The following is a 14,035-nucleotide window of genomic DNA, read 5'->3' as shown; positions in this document are numbered from 1 at the left end:
CTGTTTTAATTTTTATATGCTCAAATATCTGTGCTGAACACACTCAGAAACAGAAGCTGAACTATCACTTGGCGCGTGGAGTTGGAAATTAGAAAACCGCATCCACATACTCTCAAGAGAATTTATCCTCAACTAGGTCAACAGCCTTTAAGGAATCTAAATTGGCAGGATAGAAGAGAGAGCTCCCTGGTTTCCTGTGAAGGGGTCACCTGTGACACTCACATTCCCAGAGATATTCTTGCAATGGTAATGATGTGAAGTTTTGAGCCTTTTAAGATCAGCAAAATAGCTGTGTAAATACATAGTGAACTTGCTAATGAGAAGTTTAGTACAAGGGAAACAGACTCCTCAAGCACAGATTGAAAATGACAGGGTTTCCTGGCGTGTGTCTGTTATCACCCTCCTAGTTTCCTTGTGGGCTGCGTTATTCAATGTTAACATCTCCACTCTGTTTAACAGTCAAAGCAGTCCACATGAGCAAAACCAAAGACTTCCAGGAAGTGCAGTTGCAAGACCGAGGAACGTGCAGATGAATACATCACTGTTTAGTTGTGACTGTAAAATATCTTACTGGAAGTTAGCCCTCCTTGTTCAGGTTTCATTCCCTTCCCCACACCCCCCCCCCCACCTCCCGAACCAGAAGGTTCACTGAAAACTCAAGATGGATGTTAAATAAAACTCTGTGATACATTTACATCTTTTTAAAAGACTTATATGTCAAACCCTGCTTTTCTTAACTGATGGGGGAAGATGGAGAAAAAAGGGACTTCCGGTAAAAGGAAATGACCTTTCCAAATACAACATTTTAAAGCAATGCAACAGTTTTCCATACGTCGCCTGAATAAAAGTAGTGTATTTACAGAAGCCTGGTTTAAAAAAAAGATTTATATCTGGCCATAATCTCAATAAGTGAAAGTGAGGATAATGGAATTAAAAGGTAAGTTCATTTTGAGGTAAAAAATTTTTGAAGTTGAATCATACAAGCACTCTTCAAGCAGGGCTGGTAAAAGCATATATGGAAAGACTATATATGTATTGCAAAATACGTTTGTACCCAAACGAACTTATCTTTTAATTTCATTTTCCACAGTTGTACTGGAACACCCTATTAAAATTCACCCTATTAAAATTAGTTTATTCAATAAAAAGCGTAAGAAAACAGATATCCTCTGTTTCCCTTTACCAGTTCTGTTTTTATTTACAAGACAGCTCAAACTTTAGGACCACAGCTTCCGAAATTGTGTTCATGTTAATAGAATTTCACTGTCGCAAAATTTGTCACTGTTTACTAACACATTCTGGACTGCTGAAAATTATTGATCGAGAGTGAAAGAACCTCTGGAAACCTATACCAAAAAATGATGTTTCTGAAAATTTTCTCCGTAACAATTTTGGTGGCCTCCTCATGGTCGCTTCCTTTATTTCATTTTGAATCTGCCAAAAGCCATACAAGTTTTCATACTCACCTTCTCCTTATTTTTTTTTTTAAACTTGATCTGTGGGTAGTCTTGCCCTACCTAAGGTATATCCATTGGTGTGGCACAAAGCCCCACATTTTAATTCTCGAGGTGTATTGTTGTTTTGCTTTCAAGAGCTAGGTATATGTTTGCACCTGCCTCTGGCCAGTGACTCTAGTCAGAGCCCCTGATGGCAGTGGGTTCCATGAGGGAGGAAACTGCACCTGTCCTTATCACTTTAGGTCCTTAATGTCTACATTGGTACAGCTTTACCAAAAGTATATTAGCAGTGGTCCAAGCTGCTTGGAAACTGATAGGAAACTTAAGTTAGGGAAGTGTTGATCGCTGCGTAATAGTGTTTGTGATACTGTTTACTGGCATCCTTTAAACTGTCCCAGGAAGTAGCTCACTGCCTTCTCTGTGCTCCTGGTGCCTCTGACAGCACCTGCACAAGTGAATCTACTCAACTGAAGGGCACTCAATCCGGAAACATTACCTACTTCATATTTTTCCCCCAGTGTTTCCTCTGGCATTGAAAAGTAAAGGAAAATTAAATTGAATTCCAGTTCTATTAGACCAGTGTTTTCTAATGAAGAGGCCCTCTTTGCTGTAAGCAGGATAAAAAAGGCCTACAGGGGAATGGGGTCACCTACAGGAACACCTGACCTCTGAGTGAAGGTTAGAATTGCCCTTGTCAAGCAATTGTACAAATTGTTAGTCTCTTAAAAAATAAAAGGGAAACAGCAAAAATCTAAGGTCTGAACCATCAAAATCCAGTGTACAGAGTACTTGTTAACTGCCTGGGTTTTGTGCACAGTCGATTCACAATGAAATACAACCCAGATTTGGGAAGTTCCTGGTATCAGAGTAACGTCTCTTAATGCACAAGGAACTTCAATAAAGCCTACTAGTATGGGTATATAATCCTGTCAAATCCAGGAATTAATACAAGATAGAAGCTAAACTTGTCTTAAAAGCTCAACTGGTTTCATAGATTATATGACTGCGATGTCTGGTGAGACATGCAAACTTGAACTATAACAAACATGAACCCAGTGGATAGAACTGTAAAAACACAACTGAGAACAATTCATTAGAAACTGAGGATGTATATACTTTTTCCAGGAACACTCCATTTTGTAATGTGAAGTATGTTACTTGGAAACATCATACTTTACTCATTTGGTAATCCCCGGGGGATGGCATAGTGCCTGGCACACAGCAGGCATCCCTACAAAAATCAATCAAATTGTGAGTAAAATTAGTGCATGTCCTGGTTGGGAGATAAGAAATATTAGTTGTTGAAAGGCTTGTACCCTTTCCCTACAGTCTCTGCTTCCAAAAATCTTAAGTTTTCTTTTATTATTATTATTATTATTACTACTGCCTTGTTCTGTTTTGTTTTTCAGTAGCTGGTTGAGACCTGCCAAGTTGCTTTCTAAAGAAGACATGGCTGGTTAGAGATAAGAAAGCAAGACTTAAAATTAGTTCAAGTTTTCAGGGAAGGCCACGGTGTGTCTGTCCTTAGAGGTCTTGATGAGAACAGAAATAAGTCTGTGTTTATAATAGATTCTAAATATTTGTTGAATGACTTAATGAAAACCAATTCTAAAGCACTTATTTGTGTGAATGAAAATTTCAAGTGGCTGTTGAATTGACATTCTTATTCTAAAATGATTAGCAGTTTTAATTCTCATCCTCTTCATTCCCATCTTGTTGAGTTTCTGTTGTGAATGCTGTAGGTGATGGGTTTCTTGCTTGAATCTGTGCAGTCACACTAGCATCTAGTAACCTAGAATCAGAATGTGGGTCTCTGAAAGAACTAGTGAGTTCCATAAACTTGACAAGAATGAGCCAGGAAAAGAATATTCTTTGTATGCTTACTTTTGCTACATTGGTGGTATAGTAACAATATTTTTAGCTAACCATAGCCTTTCTAGGAAAAACAGGATACTTTTTAGAACAATACCTTCTCCAGTAACAACAAAAATAAGATTTCTAGAAATATGTTTGCTAAGACATCTGTTAAACCCTGTATGTTGAAAATAGAATAAGGTTTTATTAAAAGATATTTTTTAAGATCTGAAGAAATGGAGAGAGGATAACATGTTCTCAGCTGTTCTCATTATTTCAGAGATATCAACTATATATGTCCATTGCCATCTCAATTTAATAAAACATGTACATGGTTGCACTTAATTGAATTCCAAAATTTATAAAAGGAGCAAAGATCCATAAGTAGACAAAACAATCCTGAAAGAGAAATAGGCAGAAATGCATAGCATTATTATTTATATTTTTGTGAAGTCCATGATTTGGGAGCTGTGGCTTTGGTAATAAGGATAAGCAATTTTAAACCACTACCACAGTCATCCTGAGACATGCCCATATTTATAACAAACCTGATGAGTAACAGATGGACTACTAATTAGTGGAAAGAATAAAATAGTACTGAGCCAACTGCTTTTCCATAAGGAAAAATAAAATAAAAATGGACCCCTGTCTCACATGGTACATAATGATCAATTTCAAATGGATCAAAGACTTAAATATGAAATGCACAATTAAAAGGTCTTAAAGGAAATACAGAGCATATCTTTTTGTCCTTGGGATAGGGAAACAATTTAAGACATGATAATAATTCGCAAAGAGATACATGTTTATCATATTGAAAAGCTCTTGCTTCGCAAAGAAAAGACACATCATAATCTATAACACGTCTCTGCGGTTTATACATTGAAAAAAATGTATGGTGAGTCCTAATAAAATCGTAAGTCAATCCAATAATTGAGCAAAACACATGAACAAGCATTTCACAGGAATAGTCACATGAGTAGCCAATGACATACGAACATATGTTCGACTTTATTTGTAATTAGGAAAATGCAAATTTAGATGGCAATACCATTTTATACCCTCAAAATAGCTATAGTGAGTGTCAATAATTGGAGCAAAAGTAACTCCCATAAACTATACATGGAGTGTTAAGCTGGTACAATGTCTCTTCAGAAAATTAACAACACCTGTGAAGTCCAACATATGCATGACTAACACCCTAACAGTTTCCATTTGGGTAAACGCAACACAGACTGGTCTGATCATGAATATTGAATTTGAATAGAGTATGTATTTATTTGAATAGAGTGTATATATATATAGAGAGAGTATATACACACACAAGATATTTCAAAAAATTCAAAGAAGATGAGGTTCAAACATAAGTTTATTTTGGTACAACAGAATTGAGATGCTTACATAATTTCTGTCACAATATGCGTTTTCCATGAACTTTTTTGAAGTTTCATCATATGCATGGATTTCAGTGTTGTTTACAACACAATAAACTTACTGCTAACTCCATTTTCCACAGATTTTTTTTTGAAGTATTCTCAAATATGACAGATTTTCCGGTGGAACATTAACCATCTGTACAAACAGTTTAACTGCACAGAGAGCAAAATACCGTGGAGTAATGTCATAAACAGGACGTTGAGTGGGAGAAAGCAAGGCATTTTGACGCCTATTGCCTAATTCAGAAACACCAAGTTTGTCAGAGGGCGATTTCTCCGTCTATCTCCTTCTCAGGCTCTGCATGGCAGAATGAGTGTAGCTGTGCTAGCCACGAAGTCCTCTTTTGTTCATCCGTGTTTATTCAATAGCAGCAGGGAGTGCTCTGTTTCCCTTTATAATAAAATTAGATCAAATTCATTCCCATTGGCTCTGATACGTCTGGTTTAGGCCACATGTCTATCCATGAGCCAGTCACAGTCATAGGGGGAAGAGGTGACTTAGTGAGTGGCTTGACCTCATGAATGTCACTCAGCATGTGGGCTGGGAGTAGGGAAAGGGTGGGTGAAATCCTGGTGTGGATGCCAGAAGAGAGTGCATGAAGGCTGAGTTTCTAAGACAATAGATCATATTATTCTGCCCTTTTAGTAGAAGCCAATCAGTAATACACTAGTGTTACACCGTAATACACTAGTCATTGTTAGTTGCTTATGGCCTGTGAATGAAATGAAACAGCTCCAAGGACAGGTAGAAGTGAGAAAGGAATGTTTATGTTGCTGTCACAAGTTACCTAACTAGCAAGTCAGACTGGACAGATGTGAAACCGCACTCCAAGATGGTGGGTGTGGGCAGAAGCAGGATAAATCCAAATACAGATTTTTGAGAACCTAGGTCATCAACTTTGAAATCTCTTGAACAATACTTGCTTTGATTTTGTTTGGTTGACCCCCCTCTCTTACTGGTATCTTACTGCTTTCTAAAAACATACAGGAAGAACATTGGTAGATTTGTCCTGTTTTGGCATTCATGACATGACTTGTTGATTTTGGGACCTAAGATTTCTGACAACCCTCTATAGAAATTTCTATTTTTTCTTCCTTCCTTCCTTCCTTCCTTTTCCTTTCCTTTCTTTCTTTTCTTTCTCTTTCTCTCTCTTTTCCTCTTTCTTTTTTTGTACTTTGTGCGTTTTACTAAGTAATAATACATTTTGTGCTTATGAGTACATCTTTGTGGCTCTTGTATATGAGATAGTTGGCAATTCAGGAAGAATGTTTTGTTGAGCATCTAAATACTTATTCTCATAAGTACAAGTGTTATCACTAAACATGACTTTAAATCATTCCTCATTTAAGATGCGCCTGCCTAAGGCTGTTAGAAGCTGCTTTCACCCAGTGACGTGGTGTAACAGGCCTTTTGTTTTTGTGCTACCTATAAAAATCAAAGCTGATCCCTTGCACTGGTAATTTTTGTCAGCATCCATTCTGGAATAACTAAAAGCAATCCTATAGTTACTGTCAGTGACACATAGCTTTTAGAATCCCTCCTCACCCGGACTGTTTTCTAAAATTAAAGGTAAGCTTATTTTGGACACTGTGGCTAAAAGGACATTGAGCTATATGGGACTCGGTTCTTTTCCATAAATCCAACCCTGACATTTTATTTATTTTTGTACTCAAACACATTAATTGTGTTTTGCCTATATAAGTTGCATTAAACATCATCTTGTTTGTACTCCAAGCTGAAAGTCTGGTGTTAGGTTTTTGTTCAAAAGCAATACAACATGACTTGTTTCCCCATGATTTAGTGATGGAAATCTACATTTTCTTTTTCACAAATAAAATGCCTCTGGTTATTTATAAATTTCCCTAACCTTCAAGGGGGCTCTTTTGATATAAAATTTCATTTGTATTTAATGCTTTGAATATAGCATATTAGTGGATTTTGCACCAATAGCCAGATAATCAAATATTCTTAATGTGTTTTGTTCTAGAAAACTCATTTTGATTTTATTAAACTGGTTCTGAGGCACTGAAATAGTTTCCTGAAAGTAGACCTTGCTGATTGTAAAAGCCTTTTTATGTTCTCATATTCCTATAATGATCAAAAATAGAAATTCATGGATTTACCTCAGATTGAATTTCCTGATTAGATGGTGCTTTGTCCTCTTTTAAGAAGTACTTTGTCATTTTTCTCATTTCTAATGAGGAAATTGTTGTCCTAACCTAAAGCTCTCCTTAATTGTCTAGCTAGGCTCTCTCCATAAGTGCCATCTTTCTGGACATGGTCTATTTTTAGGCCATCTCCATTTTCATTTGTTTGTGACTGCTGCTAATGTTTGATTTTTTCATCCTGTCTTCCACATCATCTTCTGATATCTTTTCTGCTTGTAGTAGGTTTCTGAGAGAGATTTCTTTGCATTTTCTTGATCTTCTACTAGAAATTCTTGTGGATGACTTGGGTTTCACAACCAGGGGTACCATGCAGGAAAAGGGCTGAAACCACCCCCTGATTCCACACCCTATTTCACTGCCTTAATATTGTCTTGCTCTTCTGTTATGAGAAATTCTTCCTGGCTTCTATCAAGTCATTGGTATCTTCTTTGCAATTCTCTATTTCAAAGAAAAGGAAAAATCAAAGATGATTAGATATTAGAAGCTTCCTGACATATATACTATAATGTGGGTTTTTTTAGTTCATTTTTTGCTTTTTTTTCTTTTTTAAGGTATAGTTCAATAGGTAGGGGTGGCCTATTTCTGGGAGAACACTGGTCTTTTTACATGCAGTCTTTTTTTTTTCCTTCATAAAATTGATCCTAATGTCTCCTATGTGTTCCATTAAAATAATTCTGAAAAAAATAATGTTTAAATTAAAGCATCCTTTTTGTGTTTCTACTATAGGTGGAGACTGGTATCAGCAACTTGCAGATGAAAATATTGGAAAGTTGAAACACAAAAGTGAGCTGCCTTCCTTTTTTTGCCAGTTGTATACAAAATATATGTTGTAAAATGTTAATATGTTAGTAATTTAGGATTCTGCATGTTTTTATTTCAGTACACTAGGTGGGCCAAATAATGTTCCAGTAGTTTTGTAAAACATAGATAAAATTGTTTTCAAATAGTTCTGTCTTGCTATATTTTCCCATGCAGCATAACAAATAATATTCCCAGAGGAGGAAGAAAAATGAGAGAAAATGCATGCTTCAAAATTCCTTGCTTTGTGTATGTACAAGGAGTCAGAAAGGGTAACATGACCCACTTGGGGGTTATTTTTCTCATTGGCCTGTAGGTAACGTTGTGAATGCTTTTCATTAGCCAGAAAATTCTGTATGTCCTTTTTTTTAACTTCTTCAAGGTTTAAACTCTGATCCTGGTTTTGTGGTGCTGGTGCTTGGACAACCACAAGGCGCAAGGAGAGGGAAAGGAGAAGAGGGGCTCTGGGCCCACCTCTCTGGTGGCCTTAGGCAGTTATTTTGCTCTTTGCTAAGCACTTTCATGTGTCATCACACGCTGGCTGTCATGACCTGACACACTGAAGGAACTTGGCCCTGTGGCACAGTGAATGCTTTCTAGAGTGTTCGAAACACCAGGGTAACTTCACACAGATCATGGAAAAAGAAACTAAAGGAAACTCTTAGTTTGGTATGAAAATTTTGAAATCCAAACACTGCTTTTTTTTTTCCCATAATATGCATTTTTTGCAAACTTGTTGAAAAATTTCTCACATATGAAACCCAATCAGCTGAGCCCAGTGTTGCCTTTTTCTTTTCTGATAAATGAACTTTATATTTATGATTTTATGCCAGGCCATTTTTATTTGTTTTTTACCCAAGCAATCAGATAAGTACAGAATTAAAAATGTTAGCGCTCAATGCATTAGAATCTTGTTGCCTTGAATGTTTCATTAGAGTCATAAATATTTAATATAGTGAATACTTAGCCTCACAAAGATGAATGATATTTTAATGGAGTAAAAATCACTGTTGTGTCACAGAGTGCATCGGTGGTTGTTCTTAACTGGTAAAATAATGGTTTCCTCCTGCAGCTCTTCATGACCGGCAAGTAAGTCCCAGGAGTTTTGGAGCCTAACTCATGACTAGCATGCTGAGTGGATTAAAACTAAACACACATCTGTTCTCCTGAGTTGGCTTATTATTAGGCACAGAGATCTGGATCTGTTGTGCTTTTAGTGGCCCATGAAAAAAGTTTAAATTCAATTTCTCTTAAAAGCAGATGAAGCAGTGGAAATCAAAAGAAATTATGTAATATTGAACCCAATTCAGCTGATAATTTTTCATTTGACAGATGTAGTCATAAAATATCCCTATAACTATTTAAAAAGATTTTTAAATTTATTTTTATTGAAAAGGCAGATAGAGAGAAGGAGAGACACAGGAAGACACTCTGTTTGCTGATTCACGCCCCAAGTGGCTCCAACAGCTGGAGCTGAGCCGATCCAAAGCCAGGAACCAGGAGCCTCCTCAGGGTCTCCCACACAAGTGCAGGATCCCAAGGCTTTGGGCTGTCCTTGATTGCTTTCCCAGGCCACAAGCAGGGAGTTGGATGGGAAGCAGGGCTGTTGGGATTAGACTCAGCACCCATATGTTTTGTAGTTCTGAGCACAGTGGCCATCTCTGCCCACTCCCCGCTGGGAAGGTCTGGAATTTTGCTTGTTCTGTAGTTATATATCTGTGTTACTGAGCATACAGTGTAGTCATTGTGACTGACCTGGCTTAAATTATTTTCCGAAACCACCATTTAGTTTAGAAGAAAACATTTTTGTTAGTTGTCAGCTTCGGTGCTGGCATCATCTTCTGAAAGTCCCTAGTTGATATAAGGGAAGTATGTGACATGCCTGAGGGACTTCATTTTTTAAAGAGATCCACGATCAAATGTAAACTCCCTGGACACAGGATAGTTCTCTCTTTTGTTTTCTTCCCATGAGAAAAGCACATCTGAAGACCTATGAGAGAAGCACATCTGTTTGCTTAGAATCTCCACCTTGACGAGGTAACATTCTACCTCTGAGGTGCTTTGAGAGTGACGGGGCTACCCCCAGAGGACTGCTGAAGCCCAATGCCCAGATGATGAGTGACTCTACATGTATGCAGATATGTGGGTAGCTCCTTGGTAGCAAGCAGTCACCTAACAGCAAGGGCCACAGACTGCATGTCTGGGCTGGCTCCACAAGGGTAGCGAGTGAGTCCATTTACTCTCTGATGTCACAGACTTATGGGTAGACTTCATCAGGTAGATGTAGGAAAGCCAGAGAGTGCCTCTCTCTCCAGCTGGTGAAGGTCTGAGGCTAGGGATGTCAGCAGAAAGAATCAAAGGACCTCAGCTCTGTGGTTCTCATTTATAGAAACCTTTGGAAAATCAAAGACCTGTGAACCTATTTGACAGACTTAGCTGTTAATCTTAGAGAAACTAAAAATAGATGTTTTTTCTAGTAATATGGAGTAAGTGTGCGAGTGTTCCTTCCGCTTTAAAACTAGATATTTCAGGTAACACAAAGACAGATGATAGAAATTGTTTTCTCGGTAATATCATCCCTACATTTTAGCCTTTGTATCCTCTGCTTGTCTGCTACCCAGCTGTTTGATGGAGGGTGTCTGCAATGCAAAGATGCCAGTTAAAGTTCCAAGACACATCCAGCCACTGGGGCTGAGGGCAGCCTTGCCTTTACAGATCTCGCTAGCATTTTCTGAACCACTTGGTCATTGAACCACTTGTTGAGTAGAAGAACCTGATGGTGGAATGCTTTGAGACTTTTTAAGGATTTATTCATTTGGGAGACAGAGAGGGAGTTCCCATCAGTTGATTTAGTCCCTAAGTGTCTGTAACAGCTGGGGCTGAGCCAGGACTGAGCCAGAGACCTCAAATTCAGCTTGCATCTTGCCCTCGTGGATAGTAGAAAACACAGCCATGTTAGCCATCATTTCTGCTGCCAGTGTCTGTAAACAGGAAGTGCAACTCAGGAGCTGGAGGTGGCTGTAAAACCAAACACCGTGCTGGGGTAGGCGCTAGTGGGCTTGTTGGTAAAGGTGTGGATGAGGGCAGTAGTGGATTTTCCACCTGGAGCTCACCATGGCTCAGTGTAGACGTGCGTAGTGGCCCATGATGCCTGTGGGTCTCTCCCTGCACGTGACACAGCTCTTCTCCCAGAGGGAAACATTGCTCTCCAGTTTCCACCTCCTGGTCCCGGCCACGGGGGCCATATGCAAAAAAACACATCTGTTCTCAGAAACTGCTTTTACGTCTCTCAGAAATGTGTAGTCTTGAAGCTATAGGCTTTCAGGAATCTCAATAGGGTGGCTTTTTCCCTCTAAGACTTGCAGACAGAATGGTTAGCAGCACACTCAGCAAGGAATTGGCTTTGTTCATCCCTTCAGCTGCCTTATGGGTGACCTTGCTGCTGGGACCAAGGCCCTGTAAGTGTTTGTCTCAGTGTTGAAAGATTTGTGGGAAGGCAGCTCATAGTAGAATTTGCAGTGGCTACAGCATTAATGATTCACATTGTGGAATAAGTAACTTGTTGTATTGAGCTAGACATTGCTAATAATATAACCATCCAGCGGAATTCTTGGCAGCGTGCTGGGCGACAGGGGCTTGAAGGCAGTGTGTGGTCTTTAAGAAGTCACGGAAGTGCTTTCCTTCCATTTCTTCCATTACAAAACCCCTGGTTATCACTAAACATGGTAGTGTTGTGACGGTGATCTTTCAAAATATATAAATATTGAAAGTGCTATGTAAACTATAGTACTTATAAAAGCAGATCCCAGAATGATGACATTCAGAGAGATGGACAGATTTAGCTCGCCCTAAATTCTGGATACCTCTTTCCTCTTAAAAAAAAAAATAGTTGCTAGAAGTTTGTATACATTGAGTTTCCATGGAGACTGGAGACCAATTCTTGGAGAGAGACTTCCTTATTTGTCACCCTTTGCTGGGGAAGGACATGGGTGGGGGAGTGTTCTAAGTATTCTTGAAAGAAAAGTTATCTAAATTTTTAAGGGAGCCTTAGAATTTGTAGTTATATTTATTATATGTTTTAAGGCACTTTTTTCACATGATGGGATGATCTATTATAAAACCACTAGGCTCCAATGCTTGTCATGAACAATGAAAGTTAGCTGATTCCCGGCACAGTGCATCCTCAGTTTTGTGCAATTATGGTAACATGTGTCTGTCAAAACGTGGAGTGAGAAGGTGCTTCATGGTCAAGTAGGTTTGGCATGCCAGCAGGGCTCAGTTCCTTTTACCAACCTGCCCTGAATGCTTCAGGTCAGTCAGTGCTGTAAGCAGTTTCTCAAACTTCTTCATGCCCAGACTCCCTCCTCTGCACATCACCTGTCCCTGTTCCACCTTCCAGATTGCTCACCTGGTCCTCTGTTGGTCTGTGGAATATGGTTTATGAAGTGCAAGTCTCAGGTCAAATATGGGAAGGAGAAGCAGGCAACCATAATGCAGATGTAGACTGGAGAAGAAATGTGGATGAGTTGAAGCAACATAGAGACCTGTCCCTGTTGGATGAGCCAGGAGACAGGATGTTTGGAGAGCAAAGCTGTCTGCCTCAGCTCCCTGTACTCTGCCTGTCAGGGAGCCAACCCTTGGCATTGCTGCTTTTGGGGTCCCTCCCTTGAACTGCCCTTGGTGTTCTGTGTCTGACTTGGGGAGCATCTTGAAGTCGTTAGCTAAAGCCGCTGGCTCCAGCATCAATGAAACATGACTTAGTCATCTCAGCTCCTAGCAGGAAATGTTTCCTAGACCTTTGGCTGGTAAACTACCTCCACCGTGATACTGCTTGATGGATTCTGATGGACTTCTCAGGTGACACATTATTGAAGGAAAGTAGCATCAAGTTAGCGTCAGTTGTTCTTGAGGGCTTCGTGACAGGTGGCCTGTTTGGGGGTGTTGGTGATTCCTGGAGTGACACAAAATGCTGAGCTGTGTGTCTGATGGACACAAGGGCAAGGGAACAAGACTGATTACCCCAAATTTATGAAGTGAGTCACAGAGGCGAAAATCTGTCCATGTGAAGCAGAGTGTGACAGAAAAAAATCAAAAGTTAATCAGAACTGCAGAGACCCAAAGGAATTAGTATGGTGAGCACATGCAATGTACTAAATGTGTCCTTCCTTTGTGAATTGCCAAGTCTTTGAAAATAATGCCTGCTTCTTGTTAGTTTAGGTGCAGATTCTCAATTACATCCAAAGTGTTTGTTTATTATTTAGATCATCGATATCCTTTTCTCCTTGATCTTTTTTTTCCTGAGAAAGCTGTTTAGAGCACTCATTGTACTGATGACTTTTCAGCTTTTTTTTTTTTTTTTTTTTTGATGTGCCTCAAAACTATCTTCAGTATACAATCATGAACAAATTATTCGCTTGGCATGTAAGTAAGTGATAGCAGATCCTCATCCTGTGCAGGTTGGGTCATGGAAATGACCGAAGGCTTCATGCTTTTGACACTGGCAATTGATGATGAGCTAGAAGGACCCCCGGGGCGTGCTCAGGTTCTGTTCTAATCGGCATAGAAAGGTCACCAAAAATGCCCGAAGAGCCAGACACCTTTGGTGGTGCCAGCTGCAGGTAGCGACCCTACTTTATAACATTTGACACATTTGTACAAACACGGGATCAGAGTCCCCAAGCTCCAGACATCAGGAAAGTTGTCTAGCATGGCTTTAGAGCATCAGGCCTGTGCTGAGCAGACCGCAGCCAGCACCAGCCCCTCCTTGCCTCCCAATTCCCAGCCGTCCCCATCCCTCTGCGTTTTCTTGGCAGCAGGTGCTTCGAGAGGCTTGTACTCTGTAGCCTCCGACATCAGCACACCTTTCCTGTGTCGTTGGGAAAGGGACATTCAGGATAAAGCCCTGTCTGAGTCTGGTGGGTTTTAAAGTAATCATTGTGTTTTAAAATTGAAAGACGTGAAGCTGCAACTGATCTTAAGCCCTGCACAAGCTGAGTATTTTCTTTTTATGTTCTTTGCCTTAAAAATGTGGGGTTTGGTTTCTTAAAGTGTTCTAACATCATATATATTCCTTTGATGTGTAAAGTATAGTCATTCCAGAGCAAAGGAACTTGAGAAATTTCACAGCTTCTCATAAATGGAATATTAGAGCAGGCAGACTGTCAGTCACATATTTGCCAAATCGTTTTTCTGTTCTCTACTTTTGTGCTTTGCCCTTCCTTGGTCTCATTTCTACATCATTTTTTTAATGCTTTCATTTGGGAATCTCCTCATCACTTTTAAGAGTGCTTGCTTTTCAAAATAATCTAGACCTCCTAATAT

General features: G+C 39.3%; 1 protein-coding gene across 1 annotated transcript in view; it reads left to right on the top strand.

Annotated features, from left to right (window-relative positions):
- Positions 1-14,035, top strand: part of PLEKHG1 (pleckstrin homology and RhoGEF domain containing G1) — a 211,655-nt gene that overhangs the window by 47,743 nt on the left and 149,877 nt on the right. The window contains exon 2 of the mRNA XM_004598357.3: positions 7,643-7,699. The gene's annotated coding sequence lies outside the window, so the exon portion shown is untranslated. The remainder of the gene's footprint in view (positions 1-7,642; positions 7,700-14,035) is intronic.

Source organism: Ochotona princeps, chromosome 1 (assembly GCF_030435755.1).
Source record: "Ochotona princeps isolate mOchPri1 chromosome 1, mOchPri1.hap1, whole genome shotgun sequence".
NCBI classification, from domain to species: domain Eukaryota; kingdom Metazoa; phylum Chordata; class Mammalia; order Lagomorpha; family Ochotonidae; genus Ochotona; species Ochotona princeps.
Note: the sequence above shows the minus strand (reverse complement) of the source record. Positions and strands in the feature narration are given on the sequence as shown.